At 44.3% G+C, this 19955-nt stretch overlaps 1 long non-coding RNA gene across 1 annotated transcript in view; it reads right to left on the reverse strand.

Annotated features, from left to right (window-relative positions):
• Positions 1-17782, reverse strand: part of LOC132394965 (uncharacterized) — a 33086-nt gene extending 15304 nt beyond the window's left edge. The window contains exons 1-2 of the long non-coding RNA XR_009512463.1: positions 17558-17782; positions 14732-14910 (exon numbers count right to left, since the gene is read on the reverse strand). This is a non-coding gene — a long non-coding RNA (uncharacterized LOC132394965). The remainder of the gene's footprint in view (positions 1-14731; positions 14911-17557) is intronic.
• Positions 17783-19955: the final 2173 nt, after the last annotated feature.

The following is a 19955-nucleotide window of genomic DNA, read 5'->3' on the forward strand; positions in this document are numbered from 1 at the left end:
TCCAGTAATGCGACAACTGTGGGCTGCCCCAGCACCTTCTCGGACTGTGTTGGTTGTCGACACAAATGGCACATTTCACTGTATGTTTCGATGTACATGTGACAAATAATGTTTACGACCACTATAAATGTCAATGAGTGGTGGAAGTGGTGAGGGGGGAGGTTGATGGGAATGAGGGGTGAATAAAATAGGGTTTGTGGAGATTGTGTTTGATGTTGCAGACACAGTTAGCCAAAAATGCCTGTTTCTGTGCTACGTGTCTAAGTGAGAGGATTGCTGAAGGCAATTTATGACTTACTGTAGAGAGAATCTTTGTTTCGATGTTCTGTCTCTCTTCCCAGTTAAATTCACCCTAGTTCCATCTTTTATCCCATTTCAGAATGCACCATCATCCCTTTGATATTCAATCCATCCTGCCCTCCCAATCTACGGCAGCCCTCTCTTTTCTCCCTGCACCTTACTATTTTGCTTTTAACTTTTCTTAATCTGATACAAGGCCATTAATCTGAACCAGTAACTGTTTCTCTGTCCACAGTTACTGTCTGACCTTTAACCTGTTTCATACATCTGTTGCCCTTCTCCATCTTTAAAGGATGAACCATCAATTTGAACTTCCTCTGACCTGGCGAAGAGACGCCTCGGGGTTGTAATGCAGAGGGTCATGGATCTGAAAGCCACAGGAAGGGTCATGCCTGAAACATCGACTTTTATTTCCCTCCATAGATGCTGCCTGACTTGCTAAGTTCCTCCAGCATTTTGTTTACTGATTGAGATACAGCATGGAGTAGGCCCTTCTGGCCCCTTGAGCCGTGCTGCCCAGCAACCCCCTCAGCCTAATCGTGAGGCAATTTACAATGACCAATGAACCTACCAACTGGTACATTGTTAGAGTGAGGGAGGACACCGAAGCACCTGGGGGAAACCCTCGCAGTCATGGGGAGAACGTACAAACTCCTTACAGTGGGATTTCCAGCATCTGCAGAATCTCTCCTCTGTTTTTGGATCTGAAAGCTGCTATCTAGCCGAAGCCTTGACAAGTATCTCCAATGCACTTTGTCAATGGTACACGCGGTAGCCAGAGTGCACCAACGATACACTTTCTGATTGATCAGGGTGGTGGATGGGGGCTCAATCAAACAGGCTACTATCATCTCAATCTTGTCAAGCTTCCTGTGTGTCACTGAGTTGGAGTCAGCCAGACAGGTGTGGTGTTCCTGATCAGATAATGCTCAGAGATAAGGGGGAGGGAGTTCAATCTCAGTCGCCACAACATGAACTGCCATTTGTGACTGGGGAAGGTGTTCAGTAATGAACACTGCTGAGTGAGAAAAGGAAGCTGTGTTGTCATTTTGTGAAGGAAATGAAATAACAGAATTTGTACCGCAGAATCAAACTACAAGTCTGTTTGGGTTCAGATGCTATTTTTTTAATCGATTTGCACATCTGCTCAACTAACAGTCAGTTTCTCCAACTCAAATACTTCTTTAAAGTTGTTTTAAATGTGATTTGCCTCGAGGACTTCAATGCCAATGGCATGTCTGGTTGCTTGATCATTCTGACATGTGTCATGTAGCTGGTGGAGAGGCAATGGATGAAGTGATTCTCTGGAATTCACTGCCACAGACAGCGGTGGAGGTCAAGTCATCAGGTATATTTAATGTGGGGGTTGTTAGTTTCTTGATTAGAAAGGGCATCAAAGGAATCAAGGGAGAAGGCAGAAGAATGGGGTTGAGAGGGATAATAAATCAGCCATGATGGAATGATAGAGAAAATTTGATGGGTTGAATGGCCCAATTCTGCTCCTATTTCTTATGGTCTTATGATACACAGGATACATAACCTTGTAGCCACCATATTTATGTAGCTGGTCCAAAGCTGATCACAGGATACTGATAGCAATCTTCAATGATCGTCCCCATTTCTGATCTTTTTAATGGAAGGTCATTGTGACCCAGATTTGTAGGGATGGTGTTGGGGACAGAACAGGGAGTTAGGGGTCAGGTTTGGATTTAGGGACAGGGAGGTGGGGAAGTTAAAGGTCAGCCCCGAGATCCAGATTAGAGCGTTCCGTGCGTCGAAGGCCATTGTTCACCCATGAACGGATGTTGGACCAGCAAGAGCTATGAATGAAGACTGGCAAAGATGAGATGACCCTCCCCCCCATCCCAGGTCAGTGAACCCCGCCCCACCCCCCCAGGTTGGCATCTCCTGGGATCGGAGGTCCATGTGGCCAGGAGGCACAAGGGCCAGTGACTCCCTAGGTTGGTGAATTGGTTAGTCCCTAATCACTATAGGGGGCCAACTGTGGCTTAACAAATGATTTGTATAACAATTTCCTTACAGTCCACCAGACAAGATTCCAATCTGCCCACCCAACTGATATTTTCCTATTTTGCATTCAGTTTTATAAGCTCTCCTTAAGGTTTAAGTTGTGTTGGCTTGCAGTTCTAGTGCAGCTTCTGAGGGTTTAAAGGGCCTCATGAATGCCCAGTTACTCATATATTGCTACAATAAAATACTGTGGATGGCCATTTAGCCCATTGAGTTTATGCCGACTCTCAAGACAATTGCATCATTCCTGTTCCCCCCATTTATTTTCCTGTAACCTATTATTTCTCACATATCTAACAACTCCTCCAAATCTCCTGCGATCTACCTAATGGGTAGATGGGTCCCTACCCGCCTGTGCAATGTGGGGAAAAAAAGAGCATCAAGGAGTCACAGGGACAAGGTGCAAACTCCACGGAGGCAGCACCAGATGCTGGGTCACTAAAACAACTGCACTACTTGCAACACCTCATTCTAAGTTCAAAGTTCAAAGTGCATGTCCTGCAGTCTTGCAACATGTAACTCAAACAAAGAAGCACCATAGAGTCAAAGTAAGGTAAGTCAAGTTAAAAAATTCATGATCAAAGTACATACATTGTCAGTGGCCACTGTATTAGGTACGCTTGTAACCTGCTCGTTAATGCAAATACCTGATCAGCCAATCATGTGGTAGCAACTCAATGCATAAAAATCATGCGGACATGGTCAAGAGATTCAGTTGTTGTTCAGACCAAATAACAGAATGGGGAAGGAATATGTTTGGAGTGACTTTGACCGTGGAATGGTTATTGGTGCCAGATGGGGTGGTTCAAGTTTTTCAGAAACTGCTGAGTTTCCCTGGGTTTTTCTCACACAAAAGTCTCTAAAGTTTACAGATAATGCGCAAAACACAAAAAAAACACCCAGTGAGCTGCAGTTCTGTAGACGAAAACGCTTTGTTAGTATGAGAGGTCAGAGGAGAATGACCAGACTGTTTCAGGCTAACAGGAAGGTGACAGCAACTCAGATAACCACACATTACTACAGTTATGTGCAGAAGAGCATCTCTGAACACACATGTCCAACCTTGATGTGGATGGGCTCCAGCAGGAGTAGACAACATCTATGTACTCAGTGGCTGGTTTAAGGGGTACCTAATAAAGTGGCCACAAAGTATATGTTATCATATACCAGCTTGAGATTCATTTGTTTTCAGGCATTTACAGGGAAAAAAGAAATACAATAGTATACATAAACAAGACTTACAAACACCGCAAATAAAATAAAAAGAATACTGAGAACACAAATTGGTCAATCTATTGTGAACCAAACGTTTAGCAGGGTGCTAGCATTACACCACACAATGGTTAATGTTATTCCATAAATAACTGAACAATGGAATCTGAAGAAGGAAGGCCATTATTTCCCAAAACATTGCTCTCTTGGTCTGTTAAAGATATCAAGCACACTTTAATTCAGAAATTGCAGCTGGGACTGGGTTCGGAAATTGCAGCTGCGGAAATTGCTTCCTTGTTCTCTCCAGTTACTGTACTTAGCTCAACACCTTCCTCAAAATGCAGGAAACTCTGCAGGAATTTGCAGAGTTATATCTCATAGAAACATGCCCTTCAGCATAACTTGTAGACCTACTTGCTTTACACTTATGACTGTGAGGATACACACAGCTCCAACGCCATATTTATGTTTGCCAATTACACCACTGTTATTGGCTGAATCAAAGGTGGTGATGCATCAGCATATGGAAGGGAGATTGAAAGTCTAGCTGAGTGATGATGAGTGGATAAGCAAACCAGTGGACCATGAGCCAGTCCTCAATTACAGATCAGAGGTGGAATGTCAATGTTTTAAATTCCTCAGTGTTATCATTTCAGATGACCTGTCCTGAGCTCAGCATGTAAGTTCAATTACAAAGAAAACACAACAGTGCCCCTACTTCCTTAGAAGTTTATGAAGATTTGGCATGACATCTAAAACTTCGACAAACTTCTATAGATGTGCGGTGGAGAGTACATTGACTGGTTGCATCATGGCCTGGTATAGATAAACGGTCCTTGTGTGGAAAAGCCTGAAAAAGGTAGTGGATATGGCCCAGTCCGTCGTGGGCTATGCCCTCACCACCATTGAACACATCAGGAGAGCAGCAACCATCAAAAAGGGCCACCCCACCCCCACATCCAGGCCATGCACTCAGGAAGAGGGTACAGGAGCCTCGGGATCCATACCACCATGTTTAGGAACAGTTATTGTCCCTCAATCATCAGGCTATTGAACCAAAGGGGATAACTTACATAGAAACACAGAAAACCTACAGCACAATACAGGCTCTTCAGCCCACAATGCTGTGCTGAACATGTCCTTACCTTAGAAATTACCTAGGGTTACCCATAGCCCTCTATTTTTCTGAGCTCCATGTACCTGTCTAGGATGCTATTAAAAGACCCTACCTATTCCGCCTCCACCACCATCACCGGGAGCCCATTCCACGCACTCACCACTCTCTGCGTAAAACACTTACCCTAATATCTCCTCTGTACCTACTTCCAAGTTCCTTAAAAGTGTTCCATCTCGTGCTAGCCATTTCAGCCCTGGGAAAAAGCCTCTGACCATCTACGCGATTAATCATCTTGTACACCTCTATCAGGTCACCTCTCATCCTCCATCGCTCCAAGGAAAAAATACCAAATTCACCCAACCTATTCTCATAAGGCATGCTCCTCAATCCAAGCAACATCCTTTCAAATCTCCTTTGCACTAAATCTAATTTGCAAGGGGTATGGGACCTGGAGTGATAGAGCAATGAAAGAAGTGCATGGAGTAAAGCCAGATCTAGCATACAAAGAGGCTTTGAGGAAAGAGAAGCAGAATAAAGGGTATAAAGGTAGTAAGGTAGAAGGGCTAAAGTGTGTGTACTTCAATGCAAGAAGCATCAGGAACAAAGGTGATGAACTGAGAGCTTGGATACATACATGGAATTATGATGTAGTGGCCATTACAGAGACTTGCCTGGCACCAGGGCAGGAATAGATTCTCCATATTCCTGGATTTCAGTGCTTTAAAAGGAATAGAGAGGGTGGAAAAAGGGGAGGAGGGGTGGCATTACTGGTCAGGGATACTATTACAGCTACAGAAAGGGTGGGTAATGTAGCAGGATCCTCTTATGAGTCAGTATGGGTGGAAGTCAGGAACAGGAAGGGAGCAGTTACTTTACTGGGGGTATTCTATAGGCCCCCTGGTAGCAGCAGAGATACCAAGGAGCAGATTGGAAGGCAGATTTTGGAAAGGTGCAAAAATAACAGGGTTGTTATCATGGGTGACTTTAACTTCCCTAATATTGATTGACACTTGATCAGTTCCAAGGGTTCAGATGGGGCAGAGTTTGTTAAGTGTGTCCAGGATGGATTCCTGTCACAGTATGTTGACAGGCCGACTAGGGGGAATGCCATACTAGATCTGGTATTAGGTAACGAACCGGGTCAGGTCACAGATCTCTCAGTGGGTGAGCATCTGGGGGACAGAGATCACTGCTCACTGGCCTTTAGCATTATCATGGAAAAGGATAGAATCAGAGAGGTCAGGAAAATTTTTAATTGGGGAAGGGCAAATTATGAGGTTATAAGGCTAGAACTTGCAGGTGTGAATTGGGATGACGTTTTTGCAGGGAAATGTACTATGGACATGTGGTCGATGTTTAAGGATCTCTTGCAGGATGTTAGGGATAAATTTGTCCCGGTGAGGAAGATAAAGAATGGTAGGGTGAAGGAACCATGGATGACAAGTGAGGTGGAGAATCTAGTCAGGTGGAAGAAGGCAGCATACGTGAGGTTTAGGAAGCAAGGATCAGATGGGTCTATTGAGGAATACAGGGTAGCAAGAAAGGAGCTTAAGGAGGTGCTGAGAAGAGCAAGAAGGGGGCATGAGAAGGCCTTGGCGAGTAGGGTAAAGGAAAACCCCAAGGCATTCTTCAATTATGTGAAGAACAAAAGGATGACAGGAGTGAAGGTAGGACCGATTAGAGATAAAGGTGGGAAGATGTGCCCGGAGGCTGTGGAAGTGAGCGAGGTCCTCAATGAATACTTCTATTCGGTATTCACCACTGAGGGGGAACTTGATGATGGTGAGGACAATATGAGTGAGGTTGTTGTTCTGGAGCATGTTGATATTAAGGGAGAGGAAGTGTTGGAGTTGTTGAAATACATTAGGACGGATAAGTCCCGGGGGCCTGACGGAATATTCTCCAGGCTGCTCCACGAGGCAAGGGAAGGTTGCTGAGCCTTTGGCTAGTATCTATATGTCCTCGTTGTCCACGGGAATGGTACCGGATGATTGGATGGAGGCGAATGTTGTCCCCTTGTTCAAAAAAGGTAGTAGGGATAGCCTGGGTAATTATAGACCACTGAGCCTTATGTCTGTGGTGGGAAAGCTGTTGGAAAAGATTCTTAGAGATTGGATCTATGGGCATTTAGAGAATCATGGTCTGATCAGGGACAGTCAGCATGGCTTTGTGAAGGGCAGATCGTGTCTAACAAGCCTTTGAGGAGGTGACCAGGCATATAGATGAGGGTAGTGCAGTGGATGTGACCTACATGGATTTTAGTAAGGCACTTGACAAGGTTCCACACAGTAGGCTTTTTCAGAAAGTCAGAAGGCATGGGATCCAGGGAAGTTTGGCCAGGTGGATTCAGAATTGGCTTGTCTGCAGAAGGCAGAGGGTCATGGTGGAGGGAGTACATTCAGATTGGAGGGTTGTGACTAGTGGTGTCCCACAAGGATCTGTTCTGGGACCTCTACTTTTCGTGATTTTTATTAACAACCTGGATGTGGGGTTAGAAGGGTGGGTTGGCAAGTTTGCAGATGACACAAAGGTTGGTGGTGTTGTAGACAGTGTAGAGGAATGTCGAAGATTGCAGAGAGACACTGATAGGATGCAGAAGTGGGCTGAGAAGTGGCAGATGGAGTTCAACCCAGAGAAGTGTGAGGTGGTACACTTTGGAAGGACAAACTCCAAGGCAGAGTACAAAGTAAATGGGAGGATACTTGGTAGTGTGGAGGAGCAGAGGGATCTGGGGGTACATGTCCACAGATCCCTGAAAGTTGTCTCACAGGTGGATAGGGTAGTTAAGAAAGCTTATGGGGTGTTAGCTTTCATAAGTTGAGGGACAGAGTTTAAGAGTTGCGATGTAATGATGCAGCTCTATAAAACTCTGGTTAGGCCACATTTGGAGTACTGTGTCCAGTTCTGGTCGCCTCACTATAAGAAGGATGTGGAAACAGAGGAGATTTACCAGGATGCTGCCTGGTTTAGAGAGTATGGATTATGATCATAGATTAAGGGAGCTAGGGCTTTACTCTTTGGAGAGAAGGAGGATGAGAGGAGACATGATAGAGGTGTACAAGATATTAAGAGGAATAGACAGAGTGGACAGCCAGCGCCTCTTTGCCAGGGCACCACTGCTCAGTACAAGAGGACATGGCTTTAAGGTAAGGGGTGGAAAGTTCAAGGGGGATATTAGAGGAAGATTTTTTACTCAGAGAGTGGTTGGTGCGCGAAATGCACTGCCTGAGTCAGTGGTGGAGGCAGCTACTGTAGTGAAATTTAAGAGACTACTTGACAGGTATATGGAGGAATTTAAGGTGGGGGTGGGTTATATGGGAGGCAGGGTTTACGGGTTGGCAAAACATTATGGACCAAAGGGCCTGTACTGTGTGCTGTACTATCCCATGTTCTATGTACCTTATTTACATCTTTCCTGTAAGTAGATAAACAAAGCTGCAAACAATACTCCAAATTAGGCATCACCAACATCTTATAAACTTCAGCATAGCATCCCATCAATATTTTGATTCATGAAGGCCAATGTGCCAAAAGCTTTCTTTATTATTCTATCTACTTGTGATACCACTTCAACCGAACTATGAATCTGTATTTCCAGATTCCTTTGTTCTACAGCACTCCTCTGTGTTTAAACCTACCCTGGTTAGCCCTACCAAAGTGCAACACCTTGCAGTTGTCTGCATTAAATTCCATCTGCCATTTTTCAGCCCATTTTTCCAGCTGATGCAGATCCCTCTGCAGGCCATGATAGTCTATCTTGCTGTGCACTACATCCCCAGTCTTGGTGTCATCTGCAATTTGCTGATCTAGTTAACCACATCATCATACAGATCATTGATATAGACGACAAACAACAACGGACCCAGCACCGATCCCTGCAGCACTCCACTAGTCACAGGTCTCCAGTCTGAGAGGCAACCATCTACTACCACTCACTGGCTTCTCCCACTGAGCTAATGTCTAATCCAATTTACTACCTCATCTTGAATGCCGAGCAACTGGACAATCTTGACCAACCTCCCATACAGGACCTTGTCAAATGCCTTGCTAAAGTCCACGGAGACAACATCCACTGTCTTGCCTTCATCAACTTTACTGGTAACTTCTTCAAAAAACACTTTAAGATTAATTAAGCATGATCTAAAACACATAAATCATGCTGACTATCCCTAATCAGTCCATGTCTATCCAAATAAGAACATAAGAACATAAGAAGTAGGAGCAGGAGTCGGCCATCTGGCCCATTGAGCCTGCTTTGCCATTCAATAAGATCATGGCTGATCTGGCTGTGGACTCATCTCCACCCACCTGCCTTTCCCCCACAACCCTTAATTCCCCTAAAATGCATAAATCTATCCAACCTTATACCTACTGAGGTAGCCTCCTGTGTGCAGAGAATTCCAGATTCACCACCCTCTGGGAAAAGCAGTTCCTCCTCATCTCCATCCTAAGTCTACATCCCTGAATCTTGGGGCTATATCCCCTAGTTCTAGTCTCACCTACCAGTGGAAATAACTTTCCTGCCTCTATCTTACCTATCTCTTTCATAATTTTATATGTTTCTATAAGATCACCTCTCCTTCTTCTGAATTCCAGCGAGTACAGTCCCAGGTGATTCAATCTCTCCTCATAGTTTAACCCCCTCATCTCTGGAATCAATCTGGTGAACCTCCTCTGCACTGCCTCCAAAGCCAGTATTTCCTTCTTCAAGGAAGGAGACCAGAACTGCACATAGGACTCCAGTATCCTGTGCAGTTACAGCATAACCTCATATATCCAATCCTTTAGCATTTCCTGTACTCTATAAGCATACCATTTGTCTATACCTGATATGCACCTGCTTTTTCTCTTAACCCGGGCCTCAATATCTCTTGAAAACCAAGGTTCCCTACACTTGCTATCTTTACCTTTTATTCAGACAGGCACATGTTCTGGCACTCTGTATCCCATCACCCTGCTTAAACCACATCCCCAACCCTCACCCCCATGCAGTGTTAGCAAACCTTCCTGTTGGGATATAAGACCCCTTCCAGTTCAGATGCAAACCATCCCTCCTGTACAGGTCCCACCTTCCCTGAAAGACAGCCAAATGACTCAAAGGCCTGATTCCCTCCCTTCTACACCAACTCCTTAGGGTCATGTTAAAATGCATAGAAACAGACAACCTACAGCACAATACAGGCCCTTCAACCCACAAAGTTGTGCTGAACACATCCCTACCTTAGAAATTACTAGGCTTACCTATAGCCCTCTATCTTACTAAGCTCCATGTACCTATCTAAAAGTCTTTTAAAAGACCCTATCATATCTGCCTCCACCACCATTGCCGGCAGCCCATTCCATGCACTCATCACTCTCTGAGTAAAAAACCTACCCCTGACATCTCCTCTGTACCTATTCTCCAGCACAAACCTGTGTCTTCTTGTGGCAACCATTTCAGCCCTGGAAAAAAGCTCCTGACTATCCACATGATCAATGCCTCTAATCATCTTGTACACCTCTATCAGGTCACCTCTCATTGTCCTTTGCTTCAAGGAGAAAAGGCCGAGTTCACTCAACCTATTCTCATAAGGCATGCTCCCCAATCCAGGCAACATCCTTGTAAATCTCCTCTGCACCCTTTTTATGGTCTCCACATCCTTCCTGTAGTGAGGCAACCAGAACTGAGCACAGTACTCCAAGTGGGGTCTGACCAGGGTCCTATATAGCTGCAACATTACCTCTCAGCTCCTAAACTCAATCCCATGATTGAAGAAGATCCAACACACAGTTTGCCTTCTTAACCACAGAGTCAACCTGCGCAGCAGCTTTGAGTGTCCTATGGACTCGGACCCCAAGATCCCTCTGATCCTCCACACTGCCAAGAGTCTTACCATTAATACTATATTCTGCCATCATATTTGACCTACCAAAATGAACCACCTCACACTTATCTGGGTTGAACTCCATCTGCCACTTCTCAGCCCAGTTTTGCATCCTATCAGTGTTCCACTGTAACTTCTGACAGCCCTCCACACTATCCACAACACCCCCAACCTTTGTGTCATCAGCAAATTTACTAACCCATCTCTCTACTTTATCATCCAGTTCATTTATAAAAATCACGAAGAGAAAGGGTTCCAGAACAGATCCCTGAGGCACACTACTGGTCACCAACCTCCATGCAGAATATGACCCGTCTACAACCTTCTGTTGGCAAGCCAATTCTGGATCCACAAAGCAATGCCTCCTTGGATCCCATGCCTCCTTACTTTCTCAATAAGCCTTGCATGGGGTACTTTATCAAATGCCTTGCTGAAATCCATATACACTACATCTACAGCTCTTCCTTCATCAATGTGTTTAGTCACATCCTCAAAAAATTCAATCAGGCTCGTAAGGCACGACCTGTCCTTTACAAAGCCATGCTGACTACCCCTAATCATATTATACCTCACCAAATATTCATAAATCCTGCGTCTCAGGATCTTCTCCATCAACTTACCAACCACTGAGGTAAGACTCACTGGTCCTTGGCGCTGGTCCTTCTTCTTCACCTGCAAGGGGTGAAAGCCCACGCGGGAAGAGACTTTTGTAATGCACCTCTGATGTAATTTCTGCCCGGAGAGGGCGGGAAGGGAACTGCGTAAAAGCCAGTGCCACGAAGTTTGAATAAACTAGTCTCGAGTGCAACTTACTGACTGCGTGTCGTTAATTCTAGCTTTGTGTGTAGCACATCGCTACATTGATGACCCCGACAGTCCAAATGGGATTTGGACCAAAAATGATCTGTTCATGCAGTTTCGCTAAAACTGCCAAATTTCTGGATGCTGCGACCACGCGTGTGGTTTGACTAAGCAGAAGCCCAGTTCCAGATTTGGCAGATATCCTCTGAATCCACGATTACTATTACGTAGTGAGCTCCCTTGACCAGGAGACAGCTGCCCAGGTTGAGGATTTCATACAGTCACCCCCCGGAAGAAGGCAAATATGCAGCATTCAAAGCGCTGCTCATAGGGACCTTTGGCCTCTCACGGCATGAGCGAGGTGCCCGCTTGCTGCACCTGGACGGTTTGGGAGACAGGCTGCTGTCAGCATTAATGAACAAGATGCTGGCCCTGGTTGAAGGACACAAGCCCTGCCTCATGTTTGAGCAGGCGTTCCTAGAGCAACTGCCCAAGGACATACATCTGCTGCTGGCCAATGCAGATTTCAGTGACCCCCGGAAGGTGGCGGCCTGGGCAGACATGCTGTTGAAAGCCAAGAGGGCGAGCAGGGCATCCGTCGGACAGATTACCAAGCCACGTACCCAACAGCAGGCTAAACCAGGCCCGGCAATGGAGCGCACACAACCCAGAGGCAGGAGTGAGGAGGCCAATGAACAGTGGTGTTTCTACCACCAGCGGTGGGGGCACAGAAGCCCACTGTTGTCACCCGCCCTGCAAGTTCCCGGAAAATGGCAGGGCCAGCTGCTGCTAATGGCTACACTGGCTGACCACCAGGACAGCCTCTTGTACATCTGGGACAAACGGTCAGGACGCCACTTCTTGGTCGACACCGGAGCAGAAATCAGCGTCTTACCCCCGACGGGGTACGACACCCACAACAGGAAACCAGGACCCACCCTGAGGGCCGCAAACAGCAGCACGATATGGACCTACAGCACCCGCACAGTGCAGCTGCAGTTCGGCGCCAGCAGGTTCACATGGGACTTCACACTGGCCGCCGTGGCCCAACTACTCCTGGGGGCAGACTTCTTGTGAGCTCTCAGCCTGCTGGTCGACTTGCAAGGGAAAAGACTGGTCCAAGCCAAGACTTTCCAGACATTCTCCTTGGGTGAAGCCAAGTTGCCAGCCCTACACCTGGACTCCATCACGCTGTGTAAATAAACAATAAATATCAATAACATGAGATGAAAAGTCCTTGAAAGTGAGCCCATAGGTTGTAGGAAGAGTTCAGTGGTGGGGCAAGTGAAGTTGAATGAAGTTATCCCCTCTGGTTGAGAGGTTCCTGAACTTTTTTCCTGATGGCAGCAGTGAGAAGAGAGAACGACCTGAGTGCTGGGGATCCCTGATGATGGATAATGCTTTCCTGTGACAATCCTCCCATGTACATGTGCTCAGTGGTTGGGGGGAGGGGAAGCACCTTACTTGTGATGGACTAGGACAAGTCTACCACTTTTTGAGGATCTTCCATTCAAGGGCATTGGTGTTTCCATACCAGACTGTGATGTAGCCAGTCAATATACTCAACACCGCACATCTATATAAGTTTGTCAAAGTTTTAGATGTCATGCTGAATTTTCGCAAACTTCTAAGAAGTAGAGACACTTCCATACTTACTTCATTATTGCACTTACATGCTGGACCCAGGGCAGGTCCTCTGAAATGATAACACCAAAGAACTTAAAGTTGTTGTTCCTCTCCGCTTCTGTTTCCTGATGGGGACTGGCTCATGGACCGCCAGTTTCCTCTTCCTGAGGTCAATAATCAGCTTCTTGGTCTTGCTGATGTTGAATAAGAGGTTGTTGTTGTGACACCACTCAGCCAGACTTTCAATCACCCTTCTACATGCTGATTTGTCACCACCTTTAATTTAGCCTGATGTGGTGTAATCAGCAAACTTAGATATGGCATTGGAGCTGTGCTTAGCCACACAGTCTTAAGAGTAAAGCAAGAGAGATGGAGAAATTTGCAAAGAGAATGGAAAACTTTGATTTAGCCACAGTTAGAATATTGTAAGAATGATTTGAGAAAAAAAGTATTCTCAGATCCCCTCTAACTTTTTTACTTCTCACCATAAAACTACCCATTTAAGATTTCACTTATGTGGAGCAAATTTTCTTACGAATTGACCTACAAATATTGTACCTCCTGTGCCTAATAAAGTGGCCACTGAGTGTATGTTCGTGGTCTTCCGCTGCTGTAGCCCGTCCACTTCAAGGTTTGACGTGTTGTGTGTTCGGAGATGCTCTTCTGCACACCACTGTTGTAATTTGTGGTTATTTGAGTTTCTGTTGCCTTCCCATCAGCTTGATCCAGTCCGGCCATTCTCCTCTGACATCTCTCATTAAAATGTTTTCGTCCACTGAACTGCCCTCGCAGGATGTTATTTTAGGTTTTTTTTTGCACCATTCTGTAAGCTCTTGAGATTGCTGTGTGTGAAAATCCCACGAGGTCAGCAGTTTCTGTGATACTCAAACCACCCCATCTGGCATCAGCAATCATTCCATGGTCAAAGTCACTTAGATCACCATTTCTTCCTCATTTTGGGGTTTGGTCTGAACAACTGAACCTCTTGACTGTGTATGTATGTTTGTATACATTGATTTACTGTGATTGGCTGATTAGATATTTGCATTAATGAGCAGGTGTACATGTATACAGGTATTCCTAATAAGTTGGGATTACAAATTGGGATTATGGTATGCATAAATTGAACTATTTTAGATGGGCATCTTTCTCAGCACAGACCCATTTGAGAATAGCCTAGAGAGGCTGCATTTGTTCATTTGAAGCAGAGGAGATCAAGGAAGACCTGATAGAGGCATACAAGATTACTTCTGGGATGGGTGGGGTCTTTGATTATGTTTCAAAGGTACATTTAAAGTCAGATAAATATACATCCTGAAATGCTTTTTCTTCACAACCATCCACTAAAACAAAGGAGTGCCCCAAAGAATGAATGACATTTAAATGTTCGAACCCCAAAGTCCCCCTCAGCTCCCCTCCCTCCAAGCAAAGATACCCCCTGCCCCACCGGCAAAAAAAAAAGCATTGGCACCCGCCACCGAGCAAACACTCAAGTGTGCAGCAAAAGCAACAATGAAGACACAGCGTTGAAGTACTCCAAAGACTACGTGTTCACCCGGTATTCGACATACTGCAGGTTCTCTCTCTCCCTAATAAGGGAGAAAGAGATGTCCCCATTTCACAGCAAGAGGGGAGACATAACAAACAACTCACTGGTTTATAATGTTAAAAGTTTGTTGCGTCACTTTTTTCTGAGCTCTGTGCCCAAAGATCTCAGGTCTCATAGCCACATAGCCGAAGATCTTCCAGCTCCCAGGACACACCAATCCAGGACACTGACCTTTGATCCACTCATCTCCAGAGCCCCGAGACCCTAGGCCTCCAAAGGCGAGCTGAACTCTTAGGCCACACCCTTGGCATGTCGGATAATGGCCAGTCTGAACGCCCCAAGAGCAGGTCTCATTCTTGCAGAGAACCGAAGTCAGCATGTAACTCCAGGTCAGGGTCTTCAAAAGAATTCTGAAAGGGAAAACTAGAGATATTAAAGATGGAAATAGAGCTGTTTCCAAAGATGCAAGCAAGGGAGTCACTGTTTAGTGCCATCTTAACTAAGCTCTGCCCTCTAATCTTTACTGAGGCAGTGAGAAGTATTGACAGAGTCCATAGAGGGGAGGGTGGTTTCTGTGACATGCTGAGCTGTGTCCATAACTCTGGATGGTTTCTTACAGTCATAGGCAGAACAGTTGTTGTACCAAGCTATGATGCATCCAGATTGGATGCTTTCTATGGTGAATCGAATGGCCTTCTTCTATGTCATAACAGTTTTATGCTGCTGTTATATATGACAATCAACAGATAATATCAAAGTTGAAAGTTTAAAGTAAATTTATTATCAAAGTACATATATGTCATCATATACAACCCTGAGATTTTTTCAGTCATATTCAATAAATCCATAATAAAATAATAACCATAATAGAATTAATGAAAGGCGACATCAGCTTGGGTATTCAACCAGTGTGAAAAAGACAACAAACTATGCAAATACAAAAAGAAAGAAATAATTATAATATATAAATAAGCAATAAATATCGAGAACATGAGATGACAAGTCTTTGAAAATTAGTCTAGAGGTTTTGGGAATAATTCAGTGGTGGGGCAAGTGATGTTGAGTGAAATTATCCCCTTTGGTTCAAAAGCCTGATGGATGAGGGGTAATAACTGTTCCTGAACCTGGTGGCATAAGTCCTGAGGCTCCTGTAGCCTCTTCCTGATCATTTCTAAGTAACAATATTCTGAAAGTCCTCTTGGTTCTGTGTGTGAACTGGCTGGCAGGGTTTTCTACCAGCAGTGAACCCACCCCCCCCCCCCCCCAACCTTCAAGAAGCACTTTGTTGAGTCCGGAGTGTTCTGCAACACCATGAAAATTGCATGAGAGTCACTTCTTTCTCTGAGCCAACATCACACAGTGCTATGTCCATCCGACTCATGAGGCTTGCAACATCCAATAGACGGAAAAGCCAATTTTTAAATAATTGCTTGACGCAGGTGTCACTGGGCAGTCAGCAGTCCTAATGCTGTTGAAGACATTTCCCAGCTTTCTTCTGCAGCAGGATGTTCCTGTCTGCTCTGGTTCAAATTTCCTGCACCTGCCACAATCAATTCTCAACACAAAGAGCTTTGCTGCATCCTCTGCAGCTGAATAACAACCCTACAGATTGTTAACAGATATTCTCTCCCACACTTTGCTTGGGAACAGGTGAGAGAAGTTATGAATATTTGGATGAAAGGCATTAAACATTAAAGGCTATCAGATTTCTCAATGGTCCATGAAACCAATCTCTATATTTTTCCCTTTTTTTTAACTACTTAATATATACGTGCACACATACATACACATAGCAGATACCTATAAATAAATTAATTAATAGATAAATACACTTATTGTAATTTAGTTTTTTATTATGTATTGCAATGCACTGCTGATGCAAAACAATAAATTTCACTACATATGCCAGTGATATTGAACCTAATCCTGATCCTGACTCTCTCCTTTATAAAATAAATTTATTATTTTTTTAATGTTTCTCATTGTAACTTACAGTATTGTAATTTTTAAAGTATTGCTCTATACTGCTGCCTCAAAATAACAAATGTCACAATCTATATCAGTGATAATAAACATATTTCTGATTCTATAATAGGTTCAATCTGAGTTTAGTCTGTCTGTACGCATACAGTAAGTGTATATACGTGAGTGTATACCGTGAAGTTGCACCCTATCCTTGTTATATATATACAGGGGATATGTTCCTCACAGTCAACGCATAATGTGCATAATTATTTAAATGGAGAAAACAGGGATGTGTTCTGGAGGGCTTCCTAAATATGTTTTATCTGTAATTTATTCACATTTTTATACCAATATGACACAAAAGCAGTACCACAAGGCAACATTTGTATTATATTTCATCAATTTAAGGTAATATTCAACATAATAAATCATAGAAAGTTAACGTACTAGGGTGTATAGTACTCAAACCCTTAAGAGCATGGGGGTTTAGTGAATGGTAAACCAACAGAGACTTCATCTTACAGTCTCCTTCGGTATTGGAACACGTAAGCAAAGTCAATCTATTCTTTGCTGCCTTGAAACCCGATGCAGTTTTTTCATCCTTACTTATGTAAGTGTGCTTCGGCATACGCTTCCAAAGAAGCCCAGTCTCGTCTGCATTAAACACCTGCTTTGGTGTGATGCCTACCTCAGCTATCATAGCCCACAACTGCGCAGAGTAGCGTTCAGCAGCTTCGTGGTCAGCATTAGCTTGCTCACCATGCACAGCTAAGTTGTGAAGCCTGTGACGATTAACAAACTTAGAAAACCATCCCTTACTTGCATTAAAGCTAACAATATCACCTGACACTTCCTCATTCGCCTCTGAACAAAGGTGACCATAAATTTCCAAGCTTTCACAAGAAGATGATCGGAACTAAATGATGTTTTTTCCTTTGCTTCATGCTCAATGTACAAACTCAACATTTTCTCCATTTTTGTCATAATCGGGTTATGCACTTTGGTAACAATATTTAAAGACACTTATGGTGAATCAATGACTGCACTTTTTATTTTCTCAGCATTTTTCTTTGTTTCTGATTGTGGACTCACCCAGGCCGAAGTAACATTCCAGAGCTGTGTTACCTTCACCTGACACCGCCCTGTTTATAATTTCTAACTCTTTTTCAAGTGTTAAAGCGGTTTTCTACTGCTTGGCTGATGGCCCAGGGCTTGACATCGGACGCTTAGGAGGCATAGTTAAATATTTCAAGCACAAAATCACTACACCGTAGGTAAAAACAACAAAAGTTTAAGAGCACAAGACCGCACATCCACATGTTGCCAAAAACAATGCGAGACTGGTGGGAGTGAGACTGTGAGGTGTGCGGAAGTGACTTGTATTGGCTGGAAAGCAGCGCTCCTCGTGTAACTGTGAGTTTTGGATGTGTAAATGGAGAAGTTAGTAGAAATAGGTTCCTTGCATAACTGTGAATTCTGTGAAAACTGTGATTTCAGACCTGTGGTGAACTATGTGCCTGTTGGGACATGCCCCCTGCTGACTGCTCCTGTGGCTCCTCCCACAGGCCCCTGTATAAAGGAGATCTGAGGCCTGACGCTTGGCCTCAGTCTCCAGGACATTGTATGATAGACACTCACTCCTGGTTCCTTCTTCCAGTCAATAAAAGCCGATATCTCGCCTTACGTCTCAGTGTGAGTTATTGATGGTGCATCAAGACCTGCATTGTCTGAAGATGCATATAACGAGGATAGGGTGTATTTATATTTATTTAGAGATACAGCATGGGTAACAGGCTCTTCCAGTCCAATAAGCTGTGCCACCCAATTACACCCTTGTGACAAATTAACCTTCTAACCCGTACCTCTTTGGAATATTGGAGGAAATTGGAGGAAACCCAAGTGGTCACGGGGAGAATGTACAAATTCCTTACAGAAAGTAGCAGAACAGGCCCTAAACAATCTTTCCAGGTGAGGCGACACTTTACTTGTGAGTCTGTTGGGGTCATTTACTATGCTCAGTGCTCCCAGTGTGGCCTCCTGTACATCAGTGAGATCCGACATGATTGGGAGACTGCTTCAATGAGCATCTACGCTCTGTCCGCCAGAACAAGCAAGATCTCCCAGTGGCCACACATTTTAATTCCACTTCCCATTCCCATTCTGATATGTCCATCCATGGCCTCCTCCACTGCCATGATGAGGCCACACTTAGGTTGAAAGAACAACACCCCCAGGTAACCTCCAACCTGATGGCATGAACATCAATTTCTCAAATTTTGGGCAATGCCCCCCAATTCCCCCTTCTTCATTTCCCATCCCCCTTTCCCTCTCTCACCTCATCTCCTTGCCCACCCATCAACTCCCTCTGGTGCTCCTTCCCACTTTTTCTTTCTTCCATGACCTCTGTCTTTTTCACCAATCAACTTCCCAGCTCTTTACTTCATTCCACCCCCTTCCAGGTTTGTGGGTTGCCCCAGTGCATCCACAGACTGTGTTGACTGTTGAAGCAAACAATGCACTTTGCTGTGTATTTCCATGTGTACATGACAAATAAAGCTAATGTCACTTAAACACAAGGGATTCTGCAGATGCTGGAACTTGAGCAACACACACAAAATACTGGTGCAACTCAGCAGGTCAAGCAGTATCTATGAAGGGGAACAAATAGTCAATGTTTTGGGCCGAGACCCATCTTGGTGATTTGCTTCCCTATCCTTTGTATTGTTGCTGACAAAATGCAGTGAATTGACATTAACGGCAATCACCAGAGATGAAACATCCCCCTGGTGCTACATCAAAGAAAAGAAGATTTTTCCCTGTTGGGAGTCAAAGTTAATCTGTTAGTCAATGTTGTTAATCCAGGCTATGATGAATTGCCATCATCTACTACACCTCTGTCAACATTTTGAAGGCTCGTGCAGACCTATACCTTCGATGAACCTAGTAGGAAAGATTTGACAGCAGATCAAATACACACCCTGTGGTGATTGCCTCACTTCCTGGCACTTCATGGCCTTTTCACCATCTGCAGTGTGCAAATTAGGTGTGTGATGGAATATTCTGAAGTGTAGCTCCTATAGTATGCAAGAAGCTTGACGTCATCAAGGAGAAAGCAGCCTGCTCGATTGGCATGCCATCAGTGGAGAGTCACAACAATGCGCCCTTTGGAAGCCAGAGGAAGTTGAAGATGGCAGAGGTGACTACTGCCTAGTCCATGGCACCAAGTTGAAGAAGGTGGAGGCTAGATCTGTTGAACCAAGGAGTTGAGAGCGTTCTCTTAATTAATTTAAATTATTTCAGTGGTTTATCTTGTGAATTAATTAACTTTTAATTTTTTCAGATTTGTTTCAATACTTTTAAAATATTTTTAGAAGAAATTGAATCCTGTTGAACCACTTTTAAATATCATCTTTGAACTCTAGGGAATACAGATCCAATCTCAACCAGTCCTCACACAGCAAGCCATCATCCTGGGAAACAGACGAGTCAT

This window comes from Hypanus sabinus, chromosome 6 (assembly GCF_030144855.1).
Source record: "Hypanus sabinus isolate sHypSab1 chromosome 6, sHypSab1.hap1, whole genome shotgun sequence".
Taxonomy (NCBI): domain Eukaryota; kingdom Metazoa; phylum Chordata; class Chondrichthyes; order Myliobatiformes; family Dasyatidae; genus Hypanus; species Hypanus sabinus.